We start from the raw sequence: 27451 nt of genomic DNA, 5'->3' as shown, positions 1-27451 counted from the left end.
TAAACACATGATGATAGCTTACAGTAATTTTATTTTATTTTTGAGCAATACAATACACTCTTTACTCGAACAAAGCATGTTTGTAAGCAAGTGTAAAACCATTTACCCTCCTTAGCTTTTAAGCACCAGGGGTCAGCAAAAGTGACAGACAAGTAATTGTGTAAAATTATATTACTAAGTACAGTTGCTTATTTCCTTTTAATAATGGATGTCTGAAAAGGCAATCTTGGAGCTAAGGGCTATGATTTCCATGCATTGCTTAGCAACATGTGCAAATATAGAAGCACAGATGCAAAACCTAGTGACCTTTCCTTTGTGCTCCACTCTGAATGCTTAGTTATTTCTGTGCAATGTATGAAAAACCAGGATCCACCCAAAAAATGCTCATTTTTTGTTTGGCAGTTTAAAACAATTAAATCAAGTGACTGCCATGAGCATCGCAGAAGCTGAAATTGACTTTTTTTATTTAAAAAGCTGCCCTAATTGAGTTCTTCTAATTGAGAATCTGGTTTATAAAAAATACAACAAGCAAACGCAGCCCATTCAGCCATGCTAAAATCTCTCTCTTGTTTACACCAGTGTTTCCCAACCCGTGTTCCGCGGCACACTAGTGTGCCGTGGAACGTTGCCTTGTGTTCCGTGGGAGGGAGGCGGGCGAGTCGGGCGGTGAGAGGCGGGGCAGCGGCGGCGAGCACATGCGGGGCGGCGAGCGAGCTCCCACATCCCATCGCCGCTCGCTACTGGGCCTGCACTTCCGGGCCTGACCCAGGAGGTGGGGTTGCGGGCATCACGCCCTTCCCCACGTGAGCGGGGAATCCCATCCGCCCCCACGTGAGCGGGGAATCCCATCTCAGCCCCCGCGAGAGCTGGGGAATCCCATCCGGCCACGCCTCCTGGCCAGCCAATCGGCTGGCTGGAGGGGGCGTGGCTTGCCCTATTTAGGGCCGGAGCGGAGGGGGCTCGCCCTCTCTTCTCCGGCTAGCCCCATCGCCGCTCGCTACTGGGCCTGCGCATGCTCGGCGAGCACACGCGGGGCGGCGAGCGAGCGAATCCCATCCGCCCCCACATGAGCGGGGAATCCCATCTCAGCCCCCGCGAGAGCAGGGGAATCCCATCCGGCCACGCCTCCTGGCCAGCCAATCAGCTGGCTGGAGGGGGCGTGGCTTGCCCTATTTAGGGCCGGAGCGGGTGTGCCGCGAGATTTTTTTCATGAAACAAGTGTGCCTTTGCCCAAAAAAGGTTGGGAAACACTGGTTTACACATCCATAGAACAGACCAAATGAAGCCAGGAGCATTTCCTAATGTAATTCTAAAGGGAGGTTGCAAAGCCATTTGTGGTAGTGACTAACACCATAAAGTCACCATTGAGGTTCACCATATCACATGGCCAGACAGAAACTCACCACCTCTTGGGAAAAAGATGAAACATGGTTTGTGGCCATAGGTGTTAACTAAACTATTATCTCATTATAAAGGGTAAAGGGGACCCCTGACCATTAGGTCCAGTCACGGACAACTCTGGGGTTGCGGCACTCATCTCGCTTTATTGGCCGAGGGAGCCGGCGTCCAGCTTCCGGGTCATGTGGCCAGCATGACTAAGCCGCTTCTGGTGAAGCAGAGCAGCGCACTGAAATGCCTTTTACCTATTTACTTGCACTTTGAGGTGCTTTCAAACTGCTAGGTTGGCAGGAGCAGGGACCAAGCAACGGGAGCTCACCCCGATGCGGGGATTCAAACCGCCAACTTTCTGATCGGCAAGTCCTAGGCTCTGTGGTTTAACCCACAGCGCTACCCGCGTCCCTATTATCTCATGATAGGCCTGAGCATTTTGGGCAGCAGGCAAAAATAAAAAGAAAAGAAAAAAGCAAATTATAAGATGGTGGCTTCACCATATCCGTCACTGACACAAATGATCATTTGTTGCTTTCGACTCAGTGAAGGCCTCAGACTGATTGTTCGCATACGGAGTCATTTCACTGGATAGAATTTCTGAAAGCATTTCCAGTGCTTCCTGATTAATCTAATGCGAGGGTGGTCAACAGATTTGATTTGAGGAACAAAGGTGAACTGGTACACAGAGTTCCTGAGTCTTTAGCAGGTGAAGTTATTTCTGAATTTTTGCTGGAGGTTCCTGAAGGATGCAGCTTTCTTGAGCAGATTCATGAAATAGTTATCTGTACAATGCCCCGTGATAAGCATATCATCAAATTGTGCTGGGAACATCCTTCTTAGCATTTGTTTCTTTTGTGTGCATGGTTGTATTTTCTTATATGAGAAGCCACACTTGTAAACATTTCCTCTTCTGTATACCAAATGAAAGCTACAGCAATCCTATCTTCCTTTTATACTTTGTTGTTGTTTAGTCATTTAGTCGGGTCTGACTCTTCGTGACACCATGGACCAGAGCATGCCAGGCACTCCTGTCTTCCACTGCCTCCCGCAGTTTGGTCAAACACATGTTGGTAGCTTCGAGAACACAGCCCAACCATCTCGTCCTCTGTCGTCCCCTTCTCCTTGTGCCCTCAATCTTTCCCAACATCAGGGTCTTTACTTAGTAACTCTAATTTGGGGTCCCCAGGAAGAATGGCTCTTCTGCAATGTCCTGTCTTGTCTGCTTGAGGGACACTTGTCTGGGACAAAATCTGGTAGGAATAGTCTACAGCTGCAGGGACAAAAAGCAGTAAATAGTGGAAGTCAATAGCTGGTTAATGGTAAGGCAGTTAGAAAGCAGCATGAATATAACATGCAAGACAAAATAATTTGCTGTACGTCATATACAGGACCATGGATAGCTCTCTGATTGACAGCTTGCTCCAATACATGCCAGAGCTGGACTGAGCCTTTATATATTGGAACAAGCTCTCTGTTTCCAAGGCTGCCATATGTCCAGATTTACCCAGGAATCGGGCTGTCAAAATGGTGTCTGGGTGGATTTTCACCGAATCAGCAAACCTGGACATATGGCAACTATGGTGATTTTTTAAAAAAAGAAAAATGCTTTTAAAATCCCAATTTTGGGAGGGAGATGTTCCCCAGAAAAGCTGGACAACTTTGCCAACCCTGCTAGGGCTAGGAACGACAATTATCAGGAGTCAGTATCGCAAGATGTATGCACAGTGCCTCATCAGTGTGTGTGTGAAAACATTACAGGCTATGGGAGAACAGGAATAAGAAAGGTGAAGTTATTTCCCCCAAACATCCATGAAAAATAGCTCTTAGTTGCCAGGCTGACTCCAAAACAAGCTGAGGAAAATTCTGTCATTACTCACCAGTAAAACATGTTATACAGGCATTTTTCCATTTTTGCAAACTCTCTCCGCTCCCTTCATACACCCAGTTTCTGAGATGTAAAGATTGTGAGATTTTGGAGTATGAAAATACACTTAAGCCACATATCACATCCTTTGTATTGTGAGAATGTACATTTCATGCAGAGGGCCTTCTCGGTAGTGGCATCCACCCTATGGAACACCCTCCCATCAGATGTCAAAGAAATAAACTACTTGACATTTAGAAGACATCTGAAGGCAGCCCTGTTTAGGGAAATTTTTAATGTTTGATGTTTTATCATGTTTTTAATATTTTTTGGGGAGCTGCCCAGAGTGGCTGGAGAAACCCAGCCAGATGGGTGGGGTATAAATAATAGATGATGATGATGATGATGATGATGATGATGATGATGATTTCAGCCCATTCTCTTTCCCCTGCTCCACCCATAGCTTACATTTTTTTTCCAGCCTGTATAAACCAGCCCATCTTTTCAGAATGCAAAAAGGCTGGTAGCCTTTACAAAACATTGATATGGAGAACTCCAAATAATGAGAAGTGAAAACACAGTGCAGGATGTATGCTTTGTTTTAAATATTACTGAACGATTCCATTTTAAATTATTATTAATATCTCTGAGTGGTTTAACAACCAATCCCTCTTCCCCGGAAACTCTGGAAATTGTAGGTCTGCGAGATTAATGGTGCCCTTCTAACAACTCTCAGCATCCTTAAAAACTACAGTTCCCAGAATTCTTTGAGGAAAGCCGTGACCATTTAATATGGCATGACACTGCTTTAAATATAGCGCAGGTGGGACCTTAGTCCAGTTGTCACCCATCTCGCCTCACAAGTCAGAGGCTCCTGGAGAAGGGCAACCTATGGTCCATGGCAACCCCTGTCCCCCCCACCCCCCACTCTTACCGGGACAGAGCAGGGACCGACTTCCGGGTTGATGGCACCAGTGCGCATGCGCACAGGTGCTCCTCCGACCTGGATGTGTGCCAGAAATAGCGTGTGCAGATGCGTACGGGACAGAGAAGCGCCTGTGTGCATGTGTGCACACTATTTCCGGTGGACTTCCGGGTTGGAGGACTGCTGGAAATAGCATGTGTGCCTGTGCACGGACGCTCCTCTGACCTGGAAGAGCACGTGTGCGCTCACGATCTGGCCCATCCTCCTATAGACGGAGCGTCGACCGGCCCATCCTCGGATAAGGTTGCCATCCTCTGTTCTAGAGACACAACCAGGCAGGTTCTAGAGACACAACCAGGCAGGTTTGTGAGGAAGATACCAGGTCCTAGGCCAGGTCAGTTGTCTTTGTCCATGGAGTTTTCTTGGCAGGGATACTGGAGTGGCTTGCCGGTTCCTCCTCCAGGAATACTTTGGCCACTCATGAGAAGAGAAGACTCCCTGGAAAAGACCCTGATGTTGGAAAAGATGGAGGGCACAAGGACAAGGGGACAACAGAGGACGAGATGGTTGGACAGTGTTCTTGAAGCTACCAGCATGAGTTTGACCAAACTGCGGGAGGCAGTGGAAGACAGGAGTGCCTGGCGTGCTCTGGTCTATGGGGTCACGAAGACTCAGACACGACTAAACGACTAGACAACAACAACAACAAGGCCAGGTCAGGCTTTTAAAAATAGATTCAGAGAAGGGGACAACGCCTTTAACTTTACCAAGGATGTAAAATCAGGATTTTTCATCGCTTTTTCTTTCTCCTCTAAATTGTGCTTGCCAAAGTCCTCTTTTCCGCACAGTCTAAAAGTCATGAAGTCCAGATAGCCCAGTTGGTTAGAGCATGGTGCTGATAAAGACTCTCCTCCCTGGAAGAGAGGGGAGTGGTTGTGGGCGGTAGACCGAGCTCCGCCCCTGGTAGGGGGCATTAGCCCCCTCCCCTCCTACCTGGCTGGTGCCCACGCCCACCGGAGGTGGCCAACCAGGTGCCTCCGGGGGGCGTGTGTAGCAGCTTAATGCTGTGGTGCTAGCTCCGCCTCCTCCTCATTCGTCGTCGTCCCTCAGCGAGTCACCCACCCTCCACTCCCATTTAGCTCAGGGTATAGGTTTTTGGCCTTGCTATGGACCTTAGGTTGGTCGCCCTGGTTGGCTGGGGGGCCTGGTAGGAATTTTTCCATTTGGCATTAGGCCTTTTGGTTTTTTCACCTACCTCGTAGCAATCGTCACAACTTTTGTGGTATTGGTGGGTAGGTTAGGCATTGGAAAAATGTGTTGTGGTGTCGAAGAGCTAGGTGTGGCTATCGCCTATGCTATCTACCGTGGGTTATTCCGTTAAAGGAATCTGGCAGTCGTGTATTCCGTCCGATGCCTGCTTGGCGGGAGGCCATGGCACGACCCTCGGTGACATCAGGGGGTGAGCCTATAGTTGGATGAGCATCAACAGGCTCCACCTACTGTTGAATAAACCCACCACCTATAGTCATCCAATGCCTAAGCCAATACCTTTTCACTGCTGTAATCAATAAAGTTGTGGCCTTTTCTTGCCCATTAACCTTATATCACGTGTCCTTGTGTATTTATTTCACATAGCGGGGTCTGGCCCTTGATCCACAATGCCAGGGTTGCAGGTTTGATCCCTGTATGGTACAGCTGCATATTCCTGTATCCCTTCCAACTCTGCAAGTCCAGGATTCCACATCTTGCCCTCCTTTGTATCTCCTTATATTCTCCCCTCCCTGCACCAAAAAGAGAGGGTCCATATTCAGTTACTCTAGCCTATTACAGAAAAGCATCCATAACGCTGAAAATAAATCTCAAGATTTAGAAAATGTGCAGTTAGCTGGCCAAAAATAAAACCTTATGTCATGCTGTTCAATTTGAGGTAAAATGAGAAGCAGGAGCTTGTATAAATGCCAAACAGCCTTTCAAATCTGTTGCACAAGAGGATGTAAAAGAAGAACGGTGCATGATTCCAATTAATATTTCTTCTTGAAACCTCATATCCATTTCCTGGATTGGCTGTGAACCAGGTAGATAGGCCAGAGTTGAATTGATCTACAGATCTCGACTCTGTCCAGAGGCTGCTCCTGAGCTCAACTGTACTTCCTTTGGTTCCAGTTAGTAGGAGGGAAAATCTGCTGGTACTGCTGATCATATGTTTGGCCTCTTATCCAGCCTTCCTTATCTGTCCAATCTGATATAGTATATAACTGCCTTCCAGCTGCGATAGACTGCTCTACTATTGGCAAGATGCAATACATATTCAGCTGCACAGAAACATTTTCATGACCTGCTTAAGCATTCTTTACTATACCTGTGGGTTTTTTCTTCTCAGACTGAGGAAACCAGGCTGGAGAGCATCCAAACAGAGGAACGCAGGCTCTGTGTTCAAACTGTGTCACACCCATGGTGGCCTTATGATGTTAACACACCGAGGGGGGCAACAGCCAACTGTTGGCTCCTCTAATGGCCGTGACAATCTGTGTTTTCACCACCCTGGGTGGATATTGCAAGTTCGAATAATGTCACTTCCTGAGGGTGTGTTGCTTTCTGAGGGGTTGAAACAAATGTCTTACCCTGTAAGTCTTGGACAGCAGATAATGAATTCAGTGCTCTGGGTGTTAAACTAGAGAGCAGCACTTTATTCATAGAATATATCGGGAACATCTTTCGTTTGCTTCTGAATACCACAGAAGGGGAGATTGGTGTTGTGCTCAGGCCCTGCTTATGTTATCCGTAGGCTTCTGGAACAGGATGAGCCTCTGGCTTGATCCAGCAGTCTCTTCTTATGTTCTCATTTTGACACTTGAGAAGACATCCCCAGAATAGGCCACCACCAAAATGTCATTAATTCCAGCCATGTCATTAACCCAAACCTTAAGGGTTTCCTCACCGTTACAGAACCCACATTCCCTTCCATCTCCTTGTATCTAAAATACTGATTACTCTTCCATCTGTGAGGGTTGAGCCTTGCTCGGACCTCCTCAGAGAAGCAGCAAGGGAAACAGGACCTTCCAGATTGCCAATGATCCCAAAGAGCCAATGAATCCAGATATTCCTGCCCCATGGCTGGAGGCTCCCAAGCCAGCTGCCTGGGGTCCTAGGTGATGCTCATGAGAGCCAGTGTGGTGTAGTGGTTAAGAGCGGTAGTCACGTAATCTGGGAAACCGGGTTCGTGTCTCCGCTCCTCCACATGCAGCTGCTGGGTGACCTTGGGCCAGTCACACTTCTCTGAAGTCTCTCAGCCCCACTCACCTCACAGAGTGTTTGTTGTGGGGGAGGAAGGGAAAGGAGAATGTTAGCCGCTTTGAGACTCCTGAAGGGGAGTGAGAGGTGGGATATCAAATCCAAACTCTTCTTCTTCTTCATACCCCCCCCTTGTCTCCCCCAGGGCTACAGAAGTAGAAGACTCAGCAAGCCAGATAGGAGTTTCAGAGGTGCAGCTTAAGTGCCTGGTTAGGGACACATGAAAAACACCTACTCAGCTACAGAGCTAATTATCAAGAAAAGTGGGGCCTTCAACTCCTCTTGCTGAAGCAACAGTTCCAATCTGGTGGACATAATAATAATAATAATAATAATAATAATAATAATAATAATTATTATTATTATTATTATTATTATTATTATTATTATTATTATTATTATTATTATTATTATTTATACCCCACCCATCTGGCTGGGCCTCCGCAGCCACTCTAGGCGGCTTCCCAAAAAATATAAAAATACTGTAACACATCAAACATTAAAAGCTTCCTTAAACAGGGCTGCCTTCAGATGTCTTCTAAAAGTCTGGTAGTTGTTGTTTTCTTTGACATCTGGTGGGAGGGCGTTCCACAGGGAGGGCACCACTAGCGAGAAGGCCCTCTGCCTGGTTCCCTGTAACTTGGCTTCTTGCAGTAAGGGAACCGCCAGAAGGCCCTCGCTGCTGGACCTCAGTGTCCGGGTAGAACAATGGGGGTGGAGACACTGCTTCAGATATACTTGCTCAAGCTCCCTGTATATCAGTGAGGAAGATAGTATCCAGGACGGTTAGGTTGTTAAGCCATCAGAAGAGCTCTCCCTGAGTCTTCAGCAACTGAACAGGTCCAGATAGATGTTGCACCAGCAAGAGCAAAGCAGCGACTGAGCAGTTTTGGAGATAGCCCTGAACAGGACTGAGACAAAATGTCTTCCCCAAATCACTCTTGCATGTGACCCTCTCCACCCCTGTTGTGGAGAGTCTGGATCTGGAATATGTGACCAGTTTGGTGCATCAGCTCCCTGGACTCTGCAGACTTCACAAATGCGTCTTCCAGTATAACGGATCAAACTCTCGTGGTGGCACATGCTGAATCCTAGAGACATTGTGGATGCCCATTTTGAACATTTTCAGCTACAATATGTATGTCCGGTGATTTCAACCAGATGTCTGAAATAAGCCTTTAAACCCTAGAATCCTCCAGCATAAAAATCCGGTTAAATCCAGATTTTGCAAGCAACTCGAGTAATAAACAAACTTGCATTCTAAAATAAAGATGACTAATTAGAACAGAATAATTATAAAACACAGAGGAGAGAGGGATTCATATACTCGAGGAGTTATGCAAATCTCCATACTCTCTTTTGCAAGATTTCATGTACATTTGTTGACCAGAGCATGATGATAATGCAGCTAGAATGTATGACTACATACACCAGCAGAGTAAGGAAAATGGGATCAATTAGAAGTCTGTTGTTCTGCTTTCCGCTTGGCTATTGGTGGGATAGGAGCAAAACCCCAGTGAACATCCCTAATTGCATAAGCAACCCCTTGCTTCTTTAGCTTGTAAGTTTTCATTCAGAGCTATCAGCATCACTCTCCAATAGCATTTCATTGGGCCATTCCCCAAATTGCATCCTTACCAGCGGATGTGCAAATTATCCATTCAGGCATATTTTAAGAAATTGATTGGTCTTTCTTTAAAATACTTAACTGAATTGAAATGGAAATCCAATGAAAAAATGTTTCTCAATAAATCCTTTCCCGGCAACCTAGTAGTGTTGCTACCTTTTTTCTGCGACTTCTGGCTTTAATGAGGGACTTTGAAGCAAAAATTCAGCACGCACAGTTCTTGGGATTCTCAGTGCAGATCGTGTTCCTACCAATAAAGAAATAACCCCAACTTGCACAGTAATAGTAGTAGTAGTAATAATAATAATAATAATAATAATAATAATAATAATAATAATGTCAAGGGCTGCCTCAGGTCTCAGCTCACAAAAGACCAACGCCAAGCTCTTCTTATATACAAGGATGTTTATTGCAGTTCATTATTGGTTCCACAACCGAGGCGCGCAGCCCCGCATCTCTTAGCCTAGACGTTTGAAGTCCCCTCTGACTCGGTCCCGCCTCTACACCAGTTTAAGAGGCTTGTGCTAGACCACCTCTTCCTGTCCTTTCTTTTCCGCAGGGTCTTTCTGCCCCCCTGGGTTCCTTCCCTCCTGCTCTCCCCTGACGCGGATCCCTCAGATGCCTGCTCCCCCCTCCTTCGTGCTTTGGGGCCAGGCTCCTCCGGGCTCTCTGCATTTCCGCGCGCCTCCACATTTGAACTTGGCGCGCGTTCGCTACCCCTGACCTTCCTTTTGACAGTTACACTACTCCCTGTACTACTCTCCGCCCCTTCCGGCAGGACGTCCTGCCCCGATCTCCTTCCCCTGTCTCCTTCCTGCTCTGCTCCGTGTGTCACACTAGGAACTCCACCCTTCTCACTCCGTTCCTCCTGGGAAGCCGACCCCGATCTCCCACTCCCACTCGGGGTTTCCCTGCTGCTTCCCTGCTCCTGGCAAGTCCCCCCTGTGACCCCCCTTGGCTTGACCAGGGGTGCCCCCTTCTGGGAATCCTCCAATTCACTTGAGAGACTCATGGAAGACCTCAAGTCATTGTCATCCTCTTCCTCACTGTCCTGGGTTTCTTCCCCATCGCTCTCCGTCTCCCCCCTCACCTGTGCCTCTGTCCCTGAACCCCTGGCATCCATCCCCCCTCGAAGCCCCCCCTTCCCCCCTCCCGCTGCTCGGGCGCAGGTTCTGGGAGCTCCATCGTTGCGGAGGTCGCTGCCGGACACAGGTCGTCGACGTCGATCTCCTCTGCTTCCAGTTCAGTGTATGTGTGCTCGAACCCATGGTCCTCTCCCAACATGTTCACGTTCTCCTCTCCCCCTGTTGCCTGGGTGGGGTCTGCTTGCCAAGGCCCCATCCGCCACCTCGTGCGCCAGTCCTCTTCTGGCAGGTCGTCCCACCAGTAAGAAGGGTCGGTGTCCACCCCCGAACACGATCCCCTTGGAGGGCTCGACTCTGGCGTCATCTCCTCTGCGGAGGAGAACCCTCGGAAGGTGCTGGCGGAAAGTGTGGGCGTAAAAAGCCAATCGTCGAAAAACTGTGCTGGCATGGGCCTGTGTGGGAAAAGGGCATGGAACTCGTCCTTGAGGAGGGGTTCGTCCAAAGCGTAGTCCGGCACCCAACTGTTGGCGCTGGCTGGGGCACCTTCTCTGGCGAGAAAATATTCTACTCCCTCTTCCCCCCATCTCGAGTCCAGAATCTCTGTGACCTCGTTAATTGGTTCGGCCCTAGGTGACCTCCCCCTCTTGGGTGACTCTCTGCTTGGTTCTGGTGCCGTCCCTGACTCCTGAAATCTGTGTGGGGCCTTGTAGGGGGTGAGCACCGACCTATGAAAGACCGGGTGCATTCTGGAACCCTCGGGGAGGGCCAGTCGAAACGCTACGGGATTGATCCTGGCCTCAACTTGGTACGGCCCTAGTTGCCTGTGTCCTAGCTTCTTTTTAGCTAACAACTTGGCCGGCACCGCTTGGGCCGCTAACCATACCCAGTCTCCCACCTGGATGTCTTCCCCCTCCCTCCTGTGTTTGTCCGTCTGCACCTTATAGGCTTGTTTAGCTAGCTCTAAATGTCTCCGTAGCTCGTCGTGCACCTCTTGCAATTCCGCTGCGAAATGGTCGGCCCCATGCGGCGCCCCCTCCCCCGTCGTTACGAGCCCCAGGAAGGTTCTGGGATGCCGTCCATTGTTAGCGAAGAACGGCGTCACCCCCGTCGACGCGTGCTTCGTGTTGTTGTAGGCAAACTCAGCCATTGGCAGGTAATCCACCCAAGCTGCGGGTCGCTGATTGGCGTAACATCTCAGGTACTGCTGCATGATCGCGTTGACCCTCTCTGCTTGGCCGTTGGTCTGCGGATGTCTCGCCGACGACAGGTTGAGTTTGACATGCAGGATCCCTAGGAGCTTCCGCCAGAAACTAGAAACAAACTGGCGCCCCCTGTCGGACAGAATGGACCGTGGCAACCCATGCACCTTGAACACGTGGTCGATGAAGAGTTTGGCGGTCTGTTCCGCTGTCGCCACCCTCGCGCAAGGAATGAAATGCGCCATTTTGGTGAACAGGTCCACAACCACAAGCACCGCCGTCTTGCCTCGCGAACTGGGCAGATCAGTGACAAAGTCCAGCGCCACCCTCTCCCACGGTTGCAGTGGCGTTTCCAACAGTTCCAGCAGTCCCGCTGGCTTCTGGTGCACTGGCTTGGACCTTTGGCAAGTGTCACACCTGGCGACGTAATCCGCAACCTCCCCTCGCATCTGGGGCCACCAAAAGTCTCTGGCCACTAATTCCGTCGTCTTTTCCTTGCCGAAGTGGCCAGCGCTGGGTGCGTCGTGCAACTGCTGCAGAACTTTTGCGCGGAGATCGTCTCCCGGAACGTAGAGAGCACCTTTATGGGTCAGCAGGCCGTCGCGTATCTGGAACTCGTCGTCCTTCGCTGTGCCTTTCCGCACCTCTTCCATCTTGGACTGTGCGAACGGATCCGTCTGCAACGCGCGACGCACCGCCTCCAGGTCCACGGCGGCTGAAGCGCACGCCCACGCCTGCGGTGCAAAAATGTGCTTGGCTGCCACCGGTGCCGCTTCCTTGAGATACTGCGGTTTCCTGGAGAGCGCATCTGCTATGACATTGTTGTCGCCTGGGATGTACTCTATCCTGAAATCGAAATCCGCAAAGAACTCTGCCCAGCGTATGTGCCTCTGGCTCTGTAGCTTCGCCGTGCGCCAGTACTCTAGGTTCTTGTGGTCCGTGCGGACCTGCACGGTGTGCTTGGCTCCAATGAGGAAGTGCCTCCACGCCTTGAAAGCTGTGTGGATGGCCAACAACTCCCTGTCCCAGATGGTGTAATTCTGTTCCGACTTGCTGAGCTTCCGGGAGTAGAAAGCGCAGGGCCTCCAGTTCCCCTGCGGGTCTTCCTGTAAGAGGACGGCCCCCACCGCTCTGTCAGATGCATCAGTCTCAACCCTCATGGGCCTGCCGGGATTCACGTGTAGCAGCTGTTCTTCGGACGCAAAGAGACTCTTAAGTCTCCTGAAGGACGGCTCCGCCTGGTCCATCCAGGTGAACTTCTTCTTCTTGGAGCTGAGAGTGTCCGTGATAGCTGCCGTCTCCCTGGCGAAACCCCTGATGAACTTGCGGTAAAAGTTGGCGAAGCTGACGAACCTCTGGACCTCTTTCCGATTTCGCAGGCTTTTCCAGTCCAACACCGCCCGGACCTTGGCGCTGTCCATGGCTAGTCCCCTGTCGGACAGCCTATAGCCCAGAAAATCCACCTCCGTCACGTCGAATTGGCACTTCTCCAGCTTGGCGTAGAGCCTGTGCTCCCGTAGCCTCTGCAGGACCTCCTTCACGTCGCTCTCGTGAGCCTCCGGCGATTCCGAGAAGATCAGAATGTCGTTGAGGAAACATACGCACTTCTTGTAGAGGAGTCCCGCTAGCACGTGGTGCATAAAAGCTTGGAAATAGTGGGAGCCATTTTGGAGACCAAACGGCATAACTCTGTATTCGTAGGTGCCCAACGGCGTGAACATGGCCGTCTTCCACTCATCACCCTCTCGCACGCGTATGAGATTGTAAGCTCCGCGGAGATCCAACTTGGTGAAGATCTTCCCTCTCCGCACCGTTGCGAGCAGGTCGTCAATCTTGGGCATGGGAAAGGCCGCTGGCTTTGTTTTCGAGTCTATGAATCTGAAGTCTACGATCAGCCTTTTTGGGGGCGTGTCCTTCTTCTTCACAAAAAACACAGGACTGCCCCCTACAGCCTTTGATTCTCGGATGAATCCCCGCTGCAGGTTGTGATCTATGAACTCCCTGAGCTCCTGCAGCTCCTCCTCGGACATGGAATACAGCTTCACAGGCAGCAGCGTTGTCCCTGGCAAGAGGTCAATAGCGCAATCGTAGGGCCGGTGAGGTGGCAACTGGTCTGCCTCCTTTTCACAGAAAACCTCCAAAAACCCCTTGTACTTGAGGGGTACTGCTTGCGCCATGCTGAGACGTAGCTGCTGCCCCTCCTCCTGGCCTTCCTCCTCCTGAGCGATCTGGATGCAATGCTGCGCGCAATAGGACGAGCCAAAAGTGAGCTGTCGCTGGTACCACGCCATGGTTGGGCTGTGCCTTTCCAGCCAACTCATGCCTAACACTATAGGCGTGTCTGACAGCCGGGTGACGTTGAAACTGATGACTTCTCGGTGATTGCCAATCTGCATTACCATGGGTGGCGTCTGTTGTACCACTTGCCCCCCCAGCAGCTTCCTGCCATCCACTGTGACTACGTCCAATGGCAGCGTGGCTGGTAGGAGCCCTATGCGATGCTGCTTGATGAAATGCACCCCCACGAAGTCTGCGTTGCTTCCACTGTCAATTGTAATGGGAACTTCCAGGGTGCGTCCATCAGGCAGCTGGAGAGTTGCAGTGAGTTGCACCACTGGCTTGGGTGGCAGGGGGTCTGTATGCTGCAAAAGCGCTGGGGACTGCCTTACTGACTCGCCTGGCTGTGCCCCAGCATTTCTGCTTCCAGCCAGGCATTCCCGTTTCCCTGAAAGTGCTCTTCATGTTGTGCTGCTGCAGTTACTGTTGCTAAGGCTGCAGTGTGCTTTTGGAGCCTCTGGGGACACTCTTTGGCCATGTGCATCGCACTGTCACAGATGTAACACTTCCTGTTCCCTCTAGGAGGCTTCGCAGCTGACTGAGCCTTTGCACCACCCAGTTCCATTGGCTCCTCCCCTGCCTGCAACTGAGGAGAGGGACGCATACGTCCTAGATCTCTGGGAAGGAAAGGAGGCACTCTAGACGGTGCGCGAAGCTGGCTACCCTCCTCATTGCGCCAAGGGCGTTCTTCGTGGCGTACTCCAATGGCGAGCGCCCGCTGCACCACTTCTGCTAGGGTTTGAGGTCTGTCCCCCCTTGCCAGTTCATCTTTTACAGGGCCAGAGAGCCCCTCCCAAAACAAGTCTCTTACTGCTAGGGAGTCTTTCTGCCTTCCCAGTACATTCAGCAAGGCGAAAAAGCGAGCATGGTACTGACGTACTGAAGCCTTGCCTTGCCTTAAACCATGCATCTGTTGGCGTGCTACATCCACATCCATGCTAGACTGGAAGCAAGCGTCCATGCATTTGATAAATTCATCAGAGTCCCTTCGAGCAGGGCAATCCTCGCGCCACAGATTGCGCAGCCAAGCCCTCGCTTCCCCATGCAAGTGGGACACAATGAAACCCACTTTCTCCTCCTCATCTTTAAAGTCGTCGCGAAGCAAATGCAACGCATATTCTGTTGTTATTGCAGAGTCCTGTGCACAACGGAATGACGAACAGTACGTGCCACATGCTTAAAGTTGCTTTATTTTCAGTTCAGTATTGAGAAATCACAAACATGCATCTTGCCTCTGCGGGAGCAGAGAAGCAACCGTCCTTCTCCTCGGAATGAAGAACACCGAGAGAAACAGTGAAAAACAGGAAACCAGTGTACGTCACATCCAGCTTCCCATTCCCGTGGGAAAACCCAACAGTACTCTGACTGTGGAATGTAAACATTGTCTTGTGACAAGCACTTCGCTGCACAGTGAAGAGAGCAGAAACCAACATCCTCCCCCTTTCCGTGAACATCACTGGGCAGCGTGTTCGTACAGTATCAGTACAAACCCAACTTCTGTACATAGGTACAGTGTTGATCCCTTGATACAATCTTGGACAATACATCAGCAGGAATTTCATTACCTGGCATATAGGACACCGTTACGAGTCCCTTCTGAATATGTTCCCTAGCATGTTGCACCTTCAATTGCAAGTGCTTCGTGCTTTGCTTACAACCTTCCGAATTCAGCAAAGCCAAACATGCTTTGTTGTCCTGGTAAACCTGGATTGGACATTTGACAGGAATTTTCATGTCTTTGCACAATTGTAACAACCATTCACAATCCTTAAGTGAATAAGACAGTGCATTCAGTTCAGCTTCACAAGTACTTAAGCTAATTGTTGTTTGCTTCTTGCATGACCAATCAAATAGACCCTGATTGTACATGTAGCAAACTCCAGACGTACTTTTCCTGTCTGTAGTGTCACTTCCAAAACTTGCATCTGCAAAAATTTCAAGACCACCAGACTTCTGATTGTTAAATCTCAGTCTGTAATGCATAGTGCCTTTCAAATAGCGTGCTATGCGTTTCAGAGCTTTCCAATCCTTAACAGTAGGATTGTTAATTTGTCTGCTTAGCAAATTACAGCTAACAGCAATGTCAGGTCTTGAACATCTGGCAATGAAGTTTAGCTTGCCTAGCACACTTCTGTACAGTGTAGTGTCAGAAAATGCTTCTTCAGTGTCTTCTACCTGATAACCTGTTGTCATCGGTGTGTCTACAGGGTTAGCATCCATCAGGTTCAGTTTGCTTAACACATCAGCAATTTTCCGTGACTGGTGTACTAGAATGTTACCACTTTGATCTCTCTCTATTTCCAGAGATAGGTAGTTGTTTACCTCACCAAGATCTTTCATGTCAAAGTGCTCTTTCAGTTGAGCTAGGGTGTTATTGTACATTGTGACATCTTTCCAAAAGAATAAAATATCATCAACATAAAACAAACAATACAGCTTCTTTTGCCCTTCCTCTTTGACAAACACACATGGATCAGCTTTCCCTTGCTGAAAACCTAGAGAAAACAATGCTTCAGTGAGTTTAGTGTGCCAACACCGTGCACTTTGTTTGAGACCATAAAGGGACTTCTTCAGAGCACAAACAAATCCCTGTTTTACCTGTACGCCATCAGGTGGAAGCATATAAAGTGATTCACCTAGAGATCCGTACAAAAACGCTGTATTCACATCGTGGTGACTAATGTGTAGATTCTCCTCTGCAGCTAGCTTGAGCATAAGCCTAATGCTCTCATATCTCACAGTGAGTGAGTAGGTCTCGTGATAGTCTTCACCTGGTACCTGTGCAAAACCTCTGGCTACCAATCTGGCTTTGTGTCTGACTATCTTGCCATTTTGATCAGTCTTCGCTTTGAAGACCCATTTGCTTCCAAGCAGTTTCATTCCTGGAACTACTGGAACTAGCTCCCAAGTTTTGTTCCTTTCTAAGGAATCAAGCTCAGCCTTCATGGCATTTAACCATGGCTCAGCTTCCTTAGAATCCAAATCCTGGATTTCTTGGAAACTTGAAGGTTCAAATACCTTCTTGGAGCTTTTAACAGCTGCTACTGCTGTCTTAGCAAATTCATCAGCAAATCTCTTTGGAGGTCTGCCTTTTGTGGCTCTTTGTGACCTGCGAATTAGCCTTTGGTCTTCAACACTCTCCTCTTCCTTCTTAGGAGAAAAATGACCTATTGTGAACAATGGTTCTTCCAATTCCTGATCAGAGCTTTCAGAGGGTCGCATAGAGGCTTTCGCACTCTTGAAATCCTCTGAATTATCCGATTCAGTTTCAGACTCAGAATCAGAACCTTCATCAGTGGGTGTGGGTTGTTGTTGCTTATCCTCAGTCTCATCACTGTCATCAGGATAACATTGGAAAATTCCCACATTCTCCCCCCACTTGGCATTGTACTCAACACTTCTTGTGAGCCTAATTGTCTTAGAGTCAGTCATCATTATTCTGTAAGAACCTTTCTGATAACCTAGAAAGATACCATGCAAACCACGTTTGCCTAACTTGGAGCTTTGTGGTGAATGAATCCACATGTCAGAACCAAATATTTTCATGTGTTTGATGTACGGTTTCTTACCAAACATCTTCTCATAGGGGGTACAACCAATCGCTGAAGATAACCTGCGATTGTAACTGTAAACAAAACATGAGAGAGATTCGGCCCAATAACTCTCTGGAAGATTGGCATCATGCAGCAAGGTTTTTAACCCTTGAAGCAATGTTTGATTTGCCCTTTCGCAAAGTCCATTCTGCCATGGCGAGCGAGGACTGGACAAATCGTGTTGAATTCCTTTCTCAGTCAGAAAAGCTTCAAACTGCTGAGAAGTGAATTCTCCCCCGCGATCTGTGAAAAGAATTTTTATCTTTTTACCATGCACATTATCCAACCAAGCACAGAATTCCTTGAACCTTGGAAAAGCCTCTGATTTCTGCTTGAGATTATACACATAAATATACCTGGAAAATGCATCAATGAGAACCATAAAGAACCTATTGCCACCCAAAGAGGGCGATAGTGGACCAACTAAATCAGCATGAACAATCTGGTATGGTTCTGTAGCTTGCCTACTAGACACCTTACCTTTCGCAGCCATTTTCACCTTGTTTGCTGCGCATGCCTTGCACTTCATGTGGTACCTGCAGGGTTTAATAGTCATACCTTCAACCAAGGCAGGCATCTTAGATACTGCCTCAAAATGCAAATGACCAAATTTCCTGTGAAAATCATGAATACATCCTGCATGCAAACTTTTGTTAGAACCTGCAATGCAACAAATATCATTCTGCACAACATCATCATAATACAAAACAAACAAACGATCAACACATTCAGCATGCAATACATAATCGTCTTTCTTTGTGATGGTGCATTTCTTGTTCTTGAAGGAAACGTCAATGTTCCGTTCATTCAGCTGCATCACACTTAGAAGATTGTGTGTGGCATCTGGAACATAAAGTACATCCTGTATCTCTAAGTCCAAACTGTGAAGAACAACAGTTCCGTAGCCTTGACTGGGGATCGTGTGGTCATCCGCCTGGTGAATTGCACCTTCCTGCGGTGTAAAAGACACGAACAGTCTCTTATCGTTGCACATGTGGTGGGTAGCTGCTGAATCAACCACGAAGAAAGATCTAGACGTCTTCTGGACCTTTGCAACCTTTGGGGTGAAGCGTGAGACCATTGCCTTGTGCTGCGTTGTCCTGGACACCGGACCTTTGCCTTTGCTTTGGCCTTTTCCACGCGATGAACTTCCGCTGCGCTGCTCTGTCTTGGCCTTGGGATATTTGCATTCCCTCTTCATATGGCCTAGACGTCCACACGAGTAGCATTTCACTGCCTTCAAAGCTTTGGCGCCCTCTGGTGGTTCCACTGCACTCTGGGATGACGTCTGTGAAGACTCCCCCTTACCCATGCAGCTAGCACCCCGGCGATCTGCTTCATTCTGGACCACGGCAGTAACATAGGCTACTGTGAGCTGAGCAGTTGGTTGAACAGCAATCTGAGTGGCAACGGACTCCCAACTTGGACCCAAAGAATGTAGTATCATGAAGGAATACACAGCCTCTGGAAAGTTGAGTCCTCTCTGTTGCAACTCATGTCTCAGATTCTGCATCTCCATCAGATGTGTACGCACATCTCCACCTTCAGCAAGAGCCATATCATGCAGCTTGGCATAGTAGTACATTGAGGAACCAGCTTCTGTCCTCAAGTGAGCCTCTCTTAAAGAGTTCCAAATTTCTCTGGCTGTGGTCTTTCCACGCAACAGACAGAGCTCTTCTGGGGATACTATCAACGTAAGCGTTCCCCGTGCTTTTGAATCCTTAGCATTCCATTGAGCTGTAATTGGAGCTGGGGGGTTGTCTGTAATAACATTAAACAGACCTTCTTTCCGCAGAACAGCCTCTGCATAAAGTACCCACTCCGTGTAATTTTTCTTATTGAGCTTAGGAATCCCAAAAGCTTCAGCCAGTTTTGCATTTTCCATCTCTGCTGTTTTAATCAAGCTGCGTCACGGTACTGCAGCTTCTTCCAAAAGCACTTTTTAAAAAGTACTTTCGCTTTCTCAGCCATCAAGCATGTGAGCTTGTGCCTTAAACTGTATCGCGGCATAACGGCTTTAAAAGTTCAAAGTCCAGCCATAAAGCCATGAATTAGAAACTGGCAGGCTGCTCCGGAGCATGAGCACATACCTTCATCAATCAAACTTGACGCGCAGAGCAGATAACGCGATCCGTTCCTCTGTACCTCTGCCGGCATTCCTCAGTTTGATTTACGTCTTTCTGGGCCCGATAACCAAAATGTTGTTATTGCAGAGTCCTGTGCACAACGGAATGACGAACAGTACGTGCCACATGCTTAAAGTTGCTTTATTTTCAGTTCAGTATTGAGAAATCACAAACATGCATCTTGCCTCTGCGGGAGCAGAGAAGCAACCGTCCTTCTCCTCGGAATGAAGAACACCGAGAGAAACAGTGAAAAACAGGAAACCAGTGTACGTCACATCCAGCTTCCCATTCCCGTGGGAAAACCCAACAGTACTCTGACTGTGGAATGTAAACATTGTCTTGTGACAAGCACTTCGCTGCACAGTGAAGAGAGCAGAAACCAACATATTCTACGTCTGCTCGAAAACTGGGGTACTGCTTCAGGTTCCCATCGAAGTGGGCTACCAAGTTGCCTCCCCTTCTGCCCAGTGCTACTCCAGCAGCTTTGGCCCCCGGGAACCCCACTTGGCATGCATGATCCCACCTGGCTTGCAGATCTTGGCACCGCTTTTCCGCCTCTTCCCCCTTCTTCTGGGAGACCACTACCTCAGTGGTAAGCTGGGAGACTGCGTTGCGTAGCTCAGCTATCTGCTGCTCCATACTCATGGCTGCCAAACTTCGTGAGCTTTGCAAAAAAAAATTTGCGTAATTTTGTGAGGGGACTTACTGTCAAGGGCTGCCTCAGGTCTCAGCTCACAAAAGACCAACGCCAAGCTCTTCTTATATACAAGGATGTTTATTGCAGTTCATTATTGGTTCCACAACCGAGGCGCGCAGCCCCGCATCTCTTAGCCTAGACGTTTGAAGTCCCCTCTGACTCGGTCCCGCCTCTACACCAGTTTAAGAGGCTTGTGCTAGACCACCTCTTCCTGTCCTTTCTTTTCCGCAGGGTCTTTCTGCCCCCCTGGGTTCCTTCCCTCTTGCTCTCCCCTGACGCGGATCCCTCAGATGCCTGCTCCCCCCTCCTTCGTGCTTTGGGGCCAGGCTCCTCCTCCGGGCTCTCTGCATTTCCGCGCGCCTCCACATTTGAACTTGGCGCGCGTTCGCTACCCCTGACCTTCCTTTTGACAGTTACACTACTCCCTGTACTACTCTCCGCCCCTTCCGGCAGGACGTCCTGCCCCGATCTCCTTCCCCTGTCTCCTTCCTGCTCTGCTCCGTGTGTCACACTGGGAACTCCACCCTTCTCACTCCGTTCCTCCTGGGAAGCCGACCCCGATCTCCCACTCCCACTCGGGGTTTCCCTGCTGCTTCCCTGCTCCTGGCAAGTCCCCCCTGTGACCCCCCTTGGCTTGACCAGGGGTGCCCCCTTCTGGGAATCTTCCGATTCACTTGAGAGACTCATGAAAGACCTCAAGTCATTGTCATCCTCTTCCTCACTGTCCTGGGTTTCTTCCCCATCGCTCTCCGTCTCCCCCCCCACCTGTGCCTCTGTCCCTGAACCCCTGACAAATAATAATTTTATATATATTCCCCACACATCTGGCTGGGTTTCCCCAGCCACTCGGGGCGGCTCCCAACACAATAAAACACAATAAAACATCAAACATTAAAAAATTCCCTAAACAGGGTTGCCTTCTGATGTCTACCAAAAGTCAGATAGTTGTTTATTTCCTTGACATCTGATGGGAGGGCATCCCACAGGGCGGGTGCCACTACTGAGAAGGCCCTCTGCCTGGTTCCCTGTAGCCTCACTTATCACAGTGAGGGAATCGCCAGAAGGCCCACGGAGCTGGACCTCAGTGTCTGGGCTGAATGATGGGGGTAGAGACGCAGTGTGGTTTACTGCCAGTTTGCTCCTGATATTGGCCCTGGTTCAACTTACTGTTGGCCTCCTGGCCGCCTGGCCTACCCGCCTCAACTGGGACCAGCCAACACTGCTTTGAGACTAACCTTCACTAGCAGTTGAAAGGGGCAGAAGCATGAAAATCAACTGCCAGTGAGCGCTTCAATTCCCTTCAAACTTCTCTGCCTGCAGGGAGGGAGCCTCCAGAGTTTGGAACAGCCAGAGCTTGTCTGCTCATCACACAGAGGATGTCAGGTCCAAGTGACTTGACCTGCCCCTGTGCTTTTAAACTGCAGCTTTATCTAAAGGAATCGGATGGGTGAGGCTTTCTGCATGGCATAGAACTAAGCATCATTGCCTGACCATATCAGCCAATCAAGCTTCTGTTAAAGCTATAGTTACAGAGCTCCATACCCTCCAACACTTCTTCGATGGAAATAGGGACGTCCCATTCCATAATGATAATTTAATGATTTATACCCTGAATCGGATGGGTGAGGCTTTCTACATGGCATAGAACTAAGCATCATTGCCTGACCATATCAGCCAATCAAGCTTTTGTTAAAGCTATAGTTACAGAGCTCCATACCCTCCAACACTTCTTCGATGGAAATAGGGACGTCCCATTCCATAATGATAATTTAATGATTTATACCCTACACACCTTGTTGGGTTGCCCCAGCACTCTGGGCAGCTTCCAACATATATAAAAACATAATAAAACATTTTTAAAAACTTCCCTTTACAGTGGTACCTCGGGTTAAGAACTTAATTCGTTCCGGAGTCAGTTCTTAACCTGAAACTGTTCTTAACCTGAAGCACCACTTTAGCCAATGGGGCCTCCCACTGCCGCTGCACGATTTCTGTTCTCATCCTGAAGCAAGGTTCTTAACCCGAGGTACTATTTCTGGGTTAGCAGAGTCTGTAACCTGAAGCGTCTGTAACCTGAAGTGTATGTAACCCGAGGTACCACTGTACAGGATTGCCTTCAGATGGCTCGGGGGTCGGATAACTCCATACCCTCCAACATTTCTCCAATGAAAATGGCGACATCCTAAGGAAAAGGGGGGCATTCCGGGATCAAATCAGAAACTGGGATGGCTTCTCTAAATCAGGGGTAGCCCTGGAAATTAGGGATACTTGGAGGGTCTGGGACTCTTGGGGGCAGGGAACGGACAAGGCCTTCTCTCTGATTTCTACATCAATTGATGTTTCAGCTGCTTAATGTACATGTGTGGATCTTGTTATGAAACAGGAACGGTAAAGGAAAGGAACAACCTTGGAAATCCAGTACAAATTGCATTCTACCTCTCATTCTGCCCATCATTCATTCCATCTCCCTTGCAGTTCCTGCCTCCAGTAAAGTAGGATGCATATTTAGATCAGGCTATCTGACTCAGCGTAACTAACAATGCCTAGTTGACTGTTAGCCATCTGATCTTTCTCACTCCATCCAAAGCAAACATCTGATTTCCTCATGCTTGTCTGAATCCTGTTCATTCGGTACTATTCACTGAGATCAAGCAGAATTTGTGTGTAATAAATTGTTCGTAAATTATACCTCCTGCCTAAGTACGCACTCAAGAAAATGGGACTGTCTCTCTCTCTCTCTCTCTCTCTCTCTCTCTCTCTCTTCGCTTAGAAGGATCCAGGCTGCTACATCTGAACTCAGTCTTTTGTTTCTTCAGCCTGTTCTGCTTTTGTCGCACATCACAAACAACTCAGAGAGAGAAAATGCAACTCCCATTTTTTAAAAAAAACATTAAACATATTCATTTGTATTTAATTGCAGCAAGCATCACCTTTCTTGCTGCTGAGGCATTAATGGGAAGGAAGTAATTTCAAAATGTGCCGAGAGCTCTTTTGCGACTCCAGCGGGAACTTGTTGCCATGGCAACTGGCATATCGCCCTCTATTTGTTCCAAATAAATGACATATCAGAGTATGCAGCCGTAATATCGCTAAAATTCTGTTTCTTCTAACAGAAACAAAATTGGTTATACACCTTAGATTTAAGATGCGGATAACATCATCCAATATCAAAAGACCAACTTAAATAGGCATCTACCTATGAAGATAAGGAAATTGTACATTTATTGTCAAGTGTATGTTGCCCCTCACAGTGACCTTGGCCTTCTCTTTCATAATCTACTCATGGGTGAGAAAGAATGAGGAAGGGGCTTGTCCCCCAATCACTTTGCATCATAAAGGGTATTTCTATGCTGCAAGACAGCAGCTCCAATTCAGCGTCACCTGAGAGCTATTGCAGTGAGCTGCCTACGCAATTATCAGTCTGCAACTCCAAAAACAGCTGCTGCAACATGCTTACCTAACTCTATCTGGCAAAACGGAGGCAGAAAACAGCAGCTAGCAGGGCTGGCCTTGCCATAAAGCACCATGAGGCTGTTGCTTCAAGCAACTGAATCCAGAGGAGGCACCATTTTCCTGGCATTCACCTCCATCTGCAAATTATTATTATTTGTCAGGGAAGTTCAGCCCGAAGGTGTGGAATGGCATGAAGAGCTGCGATTTATTTATTTATTGCTTGCCATGCAAAAATGTTTACCTCTCAACAATAATATGGCATTATTTACTCAGATTAACCAAAACTTATTTATATATTGAATACGAAGTGAATACCAGACAATTATCACCCTGAAATTCATTGTCTCGTTGTTTTTTTGGGCAGCAGAATTTGGCTTGTTGTTGCTTTTTGCCTCAATGAAAAGATGCACCAATACTGCAAATAACTTTACACCCAACATATTCACAACCCTTCTCAACAACACTAGGGCAACAAACCTGACAAGGAACACTGTCATCTATTTTACCTTCCAAAATTGTGTCCTGCATTTGAAAACAGATGTCAGGGTGAAATCTTGGTGACTGCTGGCACAAACTAAGCCTGGATACAGACCCCACACCAGAATGATGTGGACTTAGAATCATTTTATTTCTTTCTCTGGGTGCATCAACAGCTTCAAGAAATTTGTCTGAAATCACAAGTTGTAATTTGTATGTTAAATGCTATGTTTGAACGCATTGTATTTAAAATGTTGTAAAGGGAAGTTTACATTAGGCAAAACAGTTCCACTCTGGCAAAAGCGTCAGAGAAGCCTGGTATTTTTCCTTTAGAGGGAGATGTGCTACCTGATGACTTATCTCTGCAAACACAAGCTGCAGAGCGCTCGCAGCAGGAAGCTGAAACTTGAGAAGCTTGCCTGTGTGGCTTTTTGGAGATGGCTAGTTGCAGCAACAGTAGGGGTTGCAGAGATGGTTCTGCAATGATGAACAAGCTTAGAATCTCTCTCCGGGACCAGAGAAAGGAAGCTCCACTGAAGTGCATAAAGGACTGATCCCTATTGCTTAAAACGTTTTGCTTTGTTATTTTGTAATGTTTATCTTATCGTAGCTAGTATTTAAGACCGTTCTGCAGTAAATGCTTTTAAGTGCATTCTTGTGGTGAAGAGAATTCATGTCACACAAGGTGCAGATCAAGGATTCTGCTGAAGAACTTTTTACATTGGTCTCCTGGACCATTCCAGCTTGCAATGGTTATTAACAAGTTCCTATAGTTTTACTTACAGGGGGAAGGGGACGACAGAGGACGAGATGGTTGGACAGTGTTCTCGAAGCTACCAGCATGAGTTTGACCAAACTGCGGGAGGCAGTGGAAGACAGAAGTGCCTGGCGTGCTCTGGTCCATGGGGTCACGAAGAGTCAGACATGACTAAACGACTAAACAACAACACAGGTTTACTTGGGGATGTGGGTGGCGCTGTGGTCTAAACCACAGAGCCTAGGACTTGCCAATCAGAAGGTCAGAGGTTCGAATCCCTGCAATGGGGTGAGCTCCCGTTGCTCAGTCCCAGCTCCTGCCCACCTAGCAGTTCAAAAGCACATCAAAGTGCAAGTAGATAAATAGGTACCGCTGCGACGGGAAGGTAAATGGTGTTTCCTTTTGCTGCTCTGGTTCACCAGAAATGGCTTAGTCATGCTGGCCACATGACCCGGAAGCTGTCTGCAGACAAACACCGGAGTCGTCCACGACTGGACCTAACAGTTAGGGGTAACTTTATCTTTACTGTTATTGGTTTACTTGTAATATTGGGGCTCCATTTTTCATCTGTTGGTATCCATGCCCTTCTTTGGGGGCTGTGACAAGTAATGATAATTTCCCATCCATCCCAGAATCATTTGTGTGTGTGTGTGCTTAGTTAGTTTTCATGCTTAAAGGAGTCCAAAGTACAACAGTGATAAGGCAGAGCAAAAAAGCAAGGGGGGGGGGCTCTCACCCACATATAGATAATTCCCAAGGGTCAATGTAAAATGTTGAAGATCATGGATTTGTCTTTGAGCAAATGGTGTTCCCCTCTATGCATAATAACTCCCTCATGTGTAGAGAGCAGATTAAATGTGTGAATTGCAGCCAAGAATGGGCTGCAAAATGCTTATTGGACTATGAAATAAAACGGTCCAGAAAAAGTGGTTTGGGAGAAGTAGTAATGCCGTAGCACACTGCTCCCTTAAAGTGTATTCAGAATCATTTTTTAAAAAAATCAATATCAATGCAAACTCAGGGAATACATGCTGCTTTCCAGGGACTGTGTTTAGACATTCAAGATAAGCTTATGAACTGTTTAATTTTTATACACACACACACATATCTGCAGGTTGCTATAGCACATGACAAAAAACACAATCCAATGGCAAAAATCCTGTGATAAAAAACAGGTTGCCATCATAAGCACAAATAATCACATCCTAATTAATGTCTAAAAGTTAAAAATATATCCGAAACAAGTAAACTCATTTGCCATCTTAATTAAAGTCATTCATTTTTAATGGCATTTTCTCTCCCTGCTTCAGCTGAATTATGCAGAAAATTTGATTTCTTATAAATCTCATTATTCTTTTTATTGGGGTAGATAGGGCCCACCTCTTGCTGTTTTGACATATGAGTATGATTATTTTGTTTCTATATTCAGTTTCATCTGTAGAATATTCGTAATCATGCTACGTGAAATATGACTGCCAACTCAACCAAAATGGGCTTCCTTCTGAGATTTGCCCTGTAAATCAGTTTGCAACTCATTATGGACTACCATGGTTCTTCATCTTCAGATCCAGGTTGGATGCTAAACTCATTGCCTTTTTGCACCAATAGCTATTTGTGTGAGTGGTGCAACATCATATAAGCTTATTCACAGAAGCCCCAAGGAGTAGAATCATTTTGTAGGGTTTTCCGCATTCCCACTGTACCTTACTCACAGAAGTTGCAACAAGACTTCCACGAGTATACACACCCAACGTTCCTTGTTAGATGCACCCAGAGAAACAAATCAAATAATTATGTGTCCATATGCTTGGTCTATATGCAGGCTTTACTCATGTCAGCACTCATCAGGGTTTTATTTTTATATATGTTTTCAAATGCAGGGCACAATTTTGGAACATAGGAGTGAGTGATGTGTGCCATTGATTTTTAAATTCAGTTGGCATTTTGTGTGGCAGCGAGAAATGGACACCTTTAGAACAAAGATCTGTAGGTGGTGGGTGGGTGGTTAAAATGGTCAGTCAAATCTCCATGGTGCTCTCCACTTTGGCAAAGAGACTCAGTGTGGTATTCAACTAAATAATGGCATGAGCAGAATAACTTTCACTTGTGCAGTGGGACTTTCCACCGCCTCCTTCCCTTTCATTCCCCCCCCCCATCTGCTGTGATGGTTCCTTCAACTCTCTGGAGCAGATTTGGGATGTGCATAGGGGGAAGAGAGGGAGGAAAACCCCAACTCACAATGAAGGTTTTCATGTGATTATTTAATTGAATACTGCCCTCAGACTAACTGAGGAGCACAGAAAAAAGTGCATAGGTAACAAAAGAGATAATTTCTTTCCAGGTTAAAAGAACAATATTGAGCAGTGTGTGTGTGTGTGTGTGTGTGTGTGTGTGTGTGTGTGTGTTATAGTTATAATCCTAACGACACTTACCTGAGGGTATGCCCCATTAAATTCAGTGGGTCTATAAAGAGGTGTGGGATACAGCTATTAATGACAAATGAATATGTGCCATTAAGGTAAGGTGGAGAATATGTGGGAGAAATGATTTTGAGGAGGGTGATTGTAAAATTTGTACTGTTAAAACAGAAGGGTCAAACCATCGCAAGAGGTGTTGAACTTCTGGAAG

The 27451-nt window shown here is 47.6% G+C and overlaps 1 long non-coding RNA gene across 1 annotated transcript in view; it reads right to left on the bottom strand.

Moving 5' to 3' along the window:
* Positions 1-1682: 1682 nt before the first annotated feature.
* LOC309539003 overlaps positions 1683-27451 on the bottom strand; it is a 90795-nt gene continuing 65026 nt past the window's right edge. Inside the window, exon 3 of the long non-coding RNA XR_014222596.1 lies at positions 1683-2662. This is a non-coding gene — a long non-coding RNA (uncharacterized lncRNA). The remainder of the gene's footprint in view (positions 2663-27451) is intronic.

Source organism: Podarcis vaucheri, assembly GCF_965113315.1.
Source record: "Podarcis vaucheri genome assembly, chromosome: 8".
NCBI lineage: Eukaryota > Metazoa > Chordata > Lepidosauria > Squamata > Lacertidae > Podarcis > Podarcis vaucheri.
Note: the sequence above shows the minus strand (reverse complement) of the source record. Positions and strands in the feature narration are given on the sequence as shown.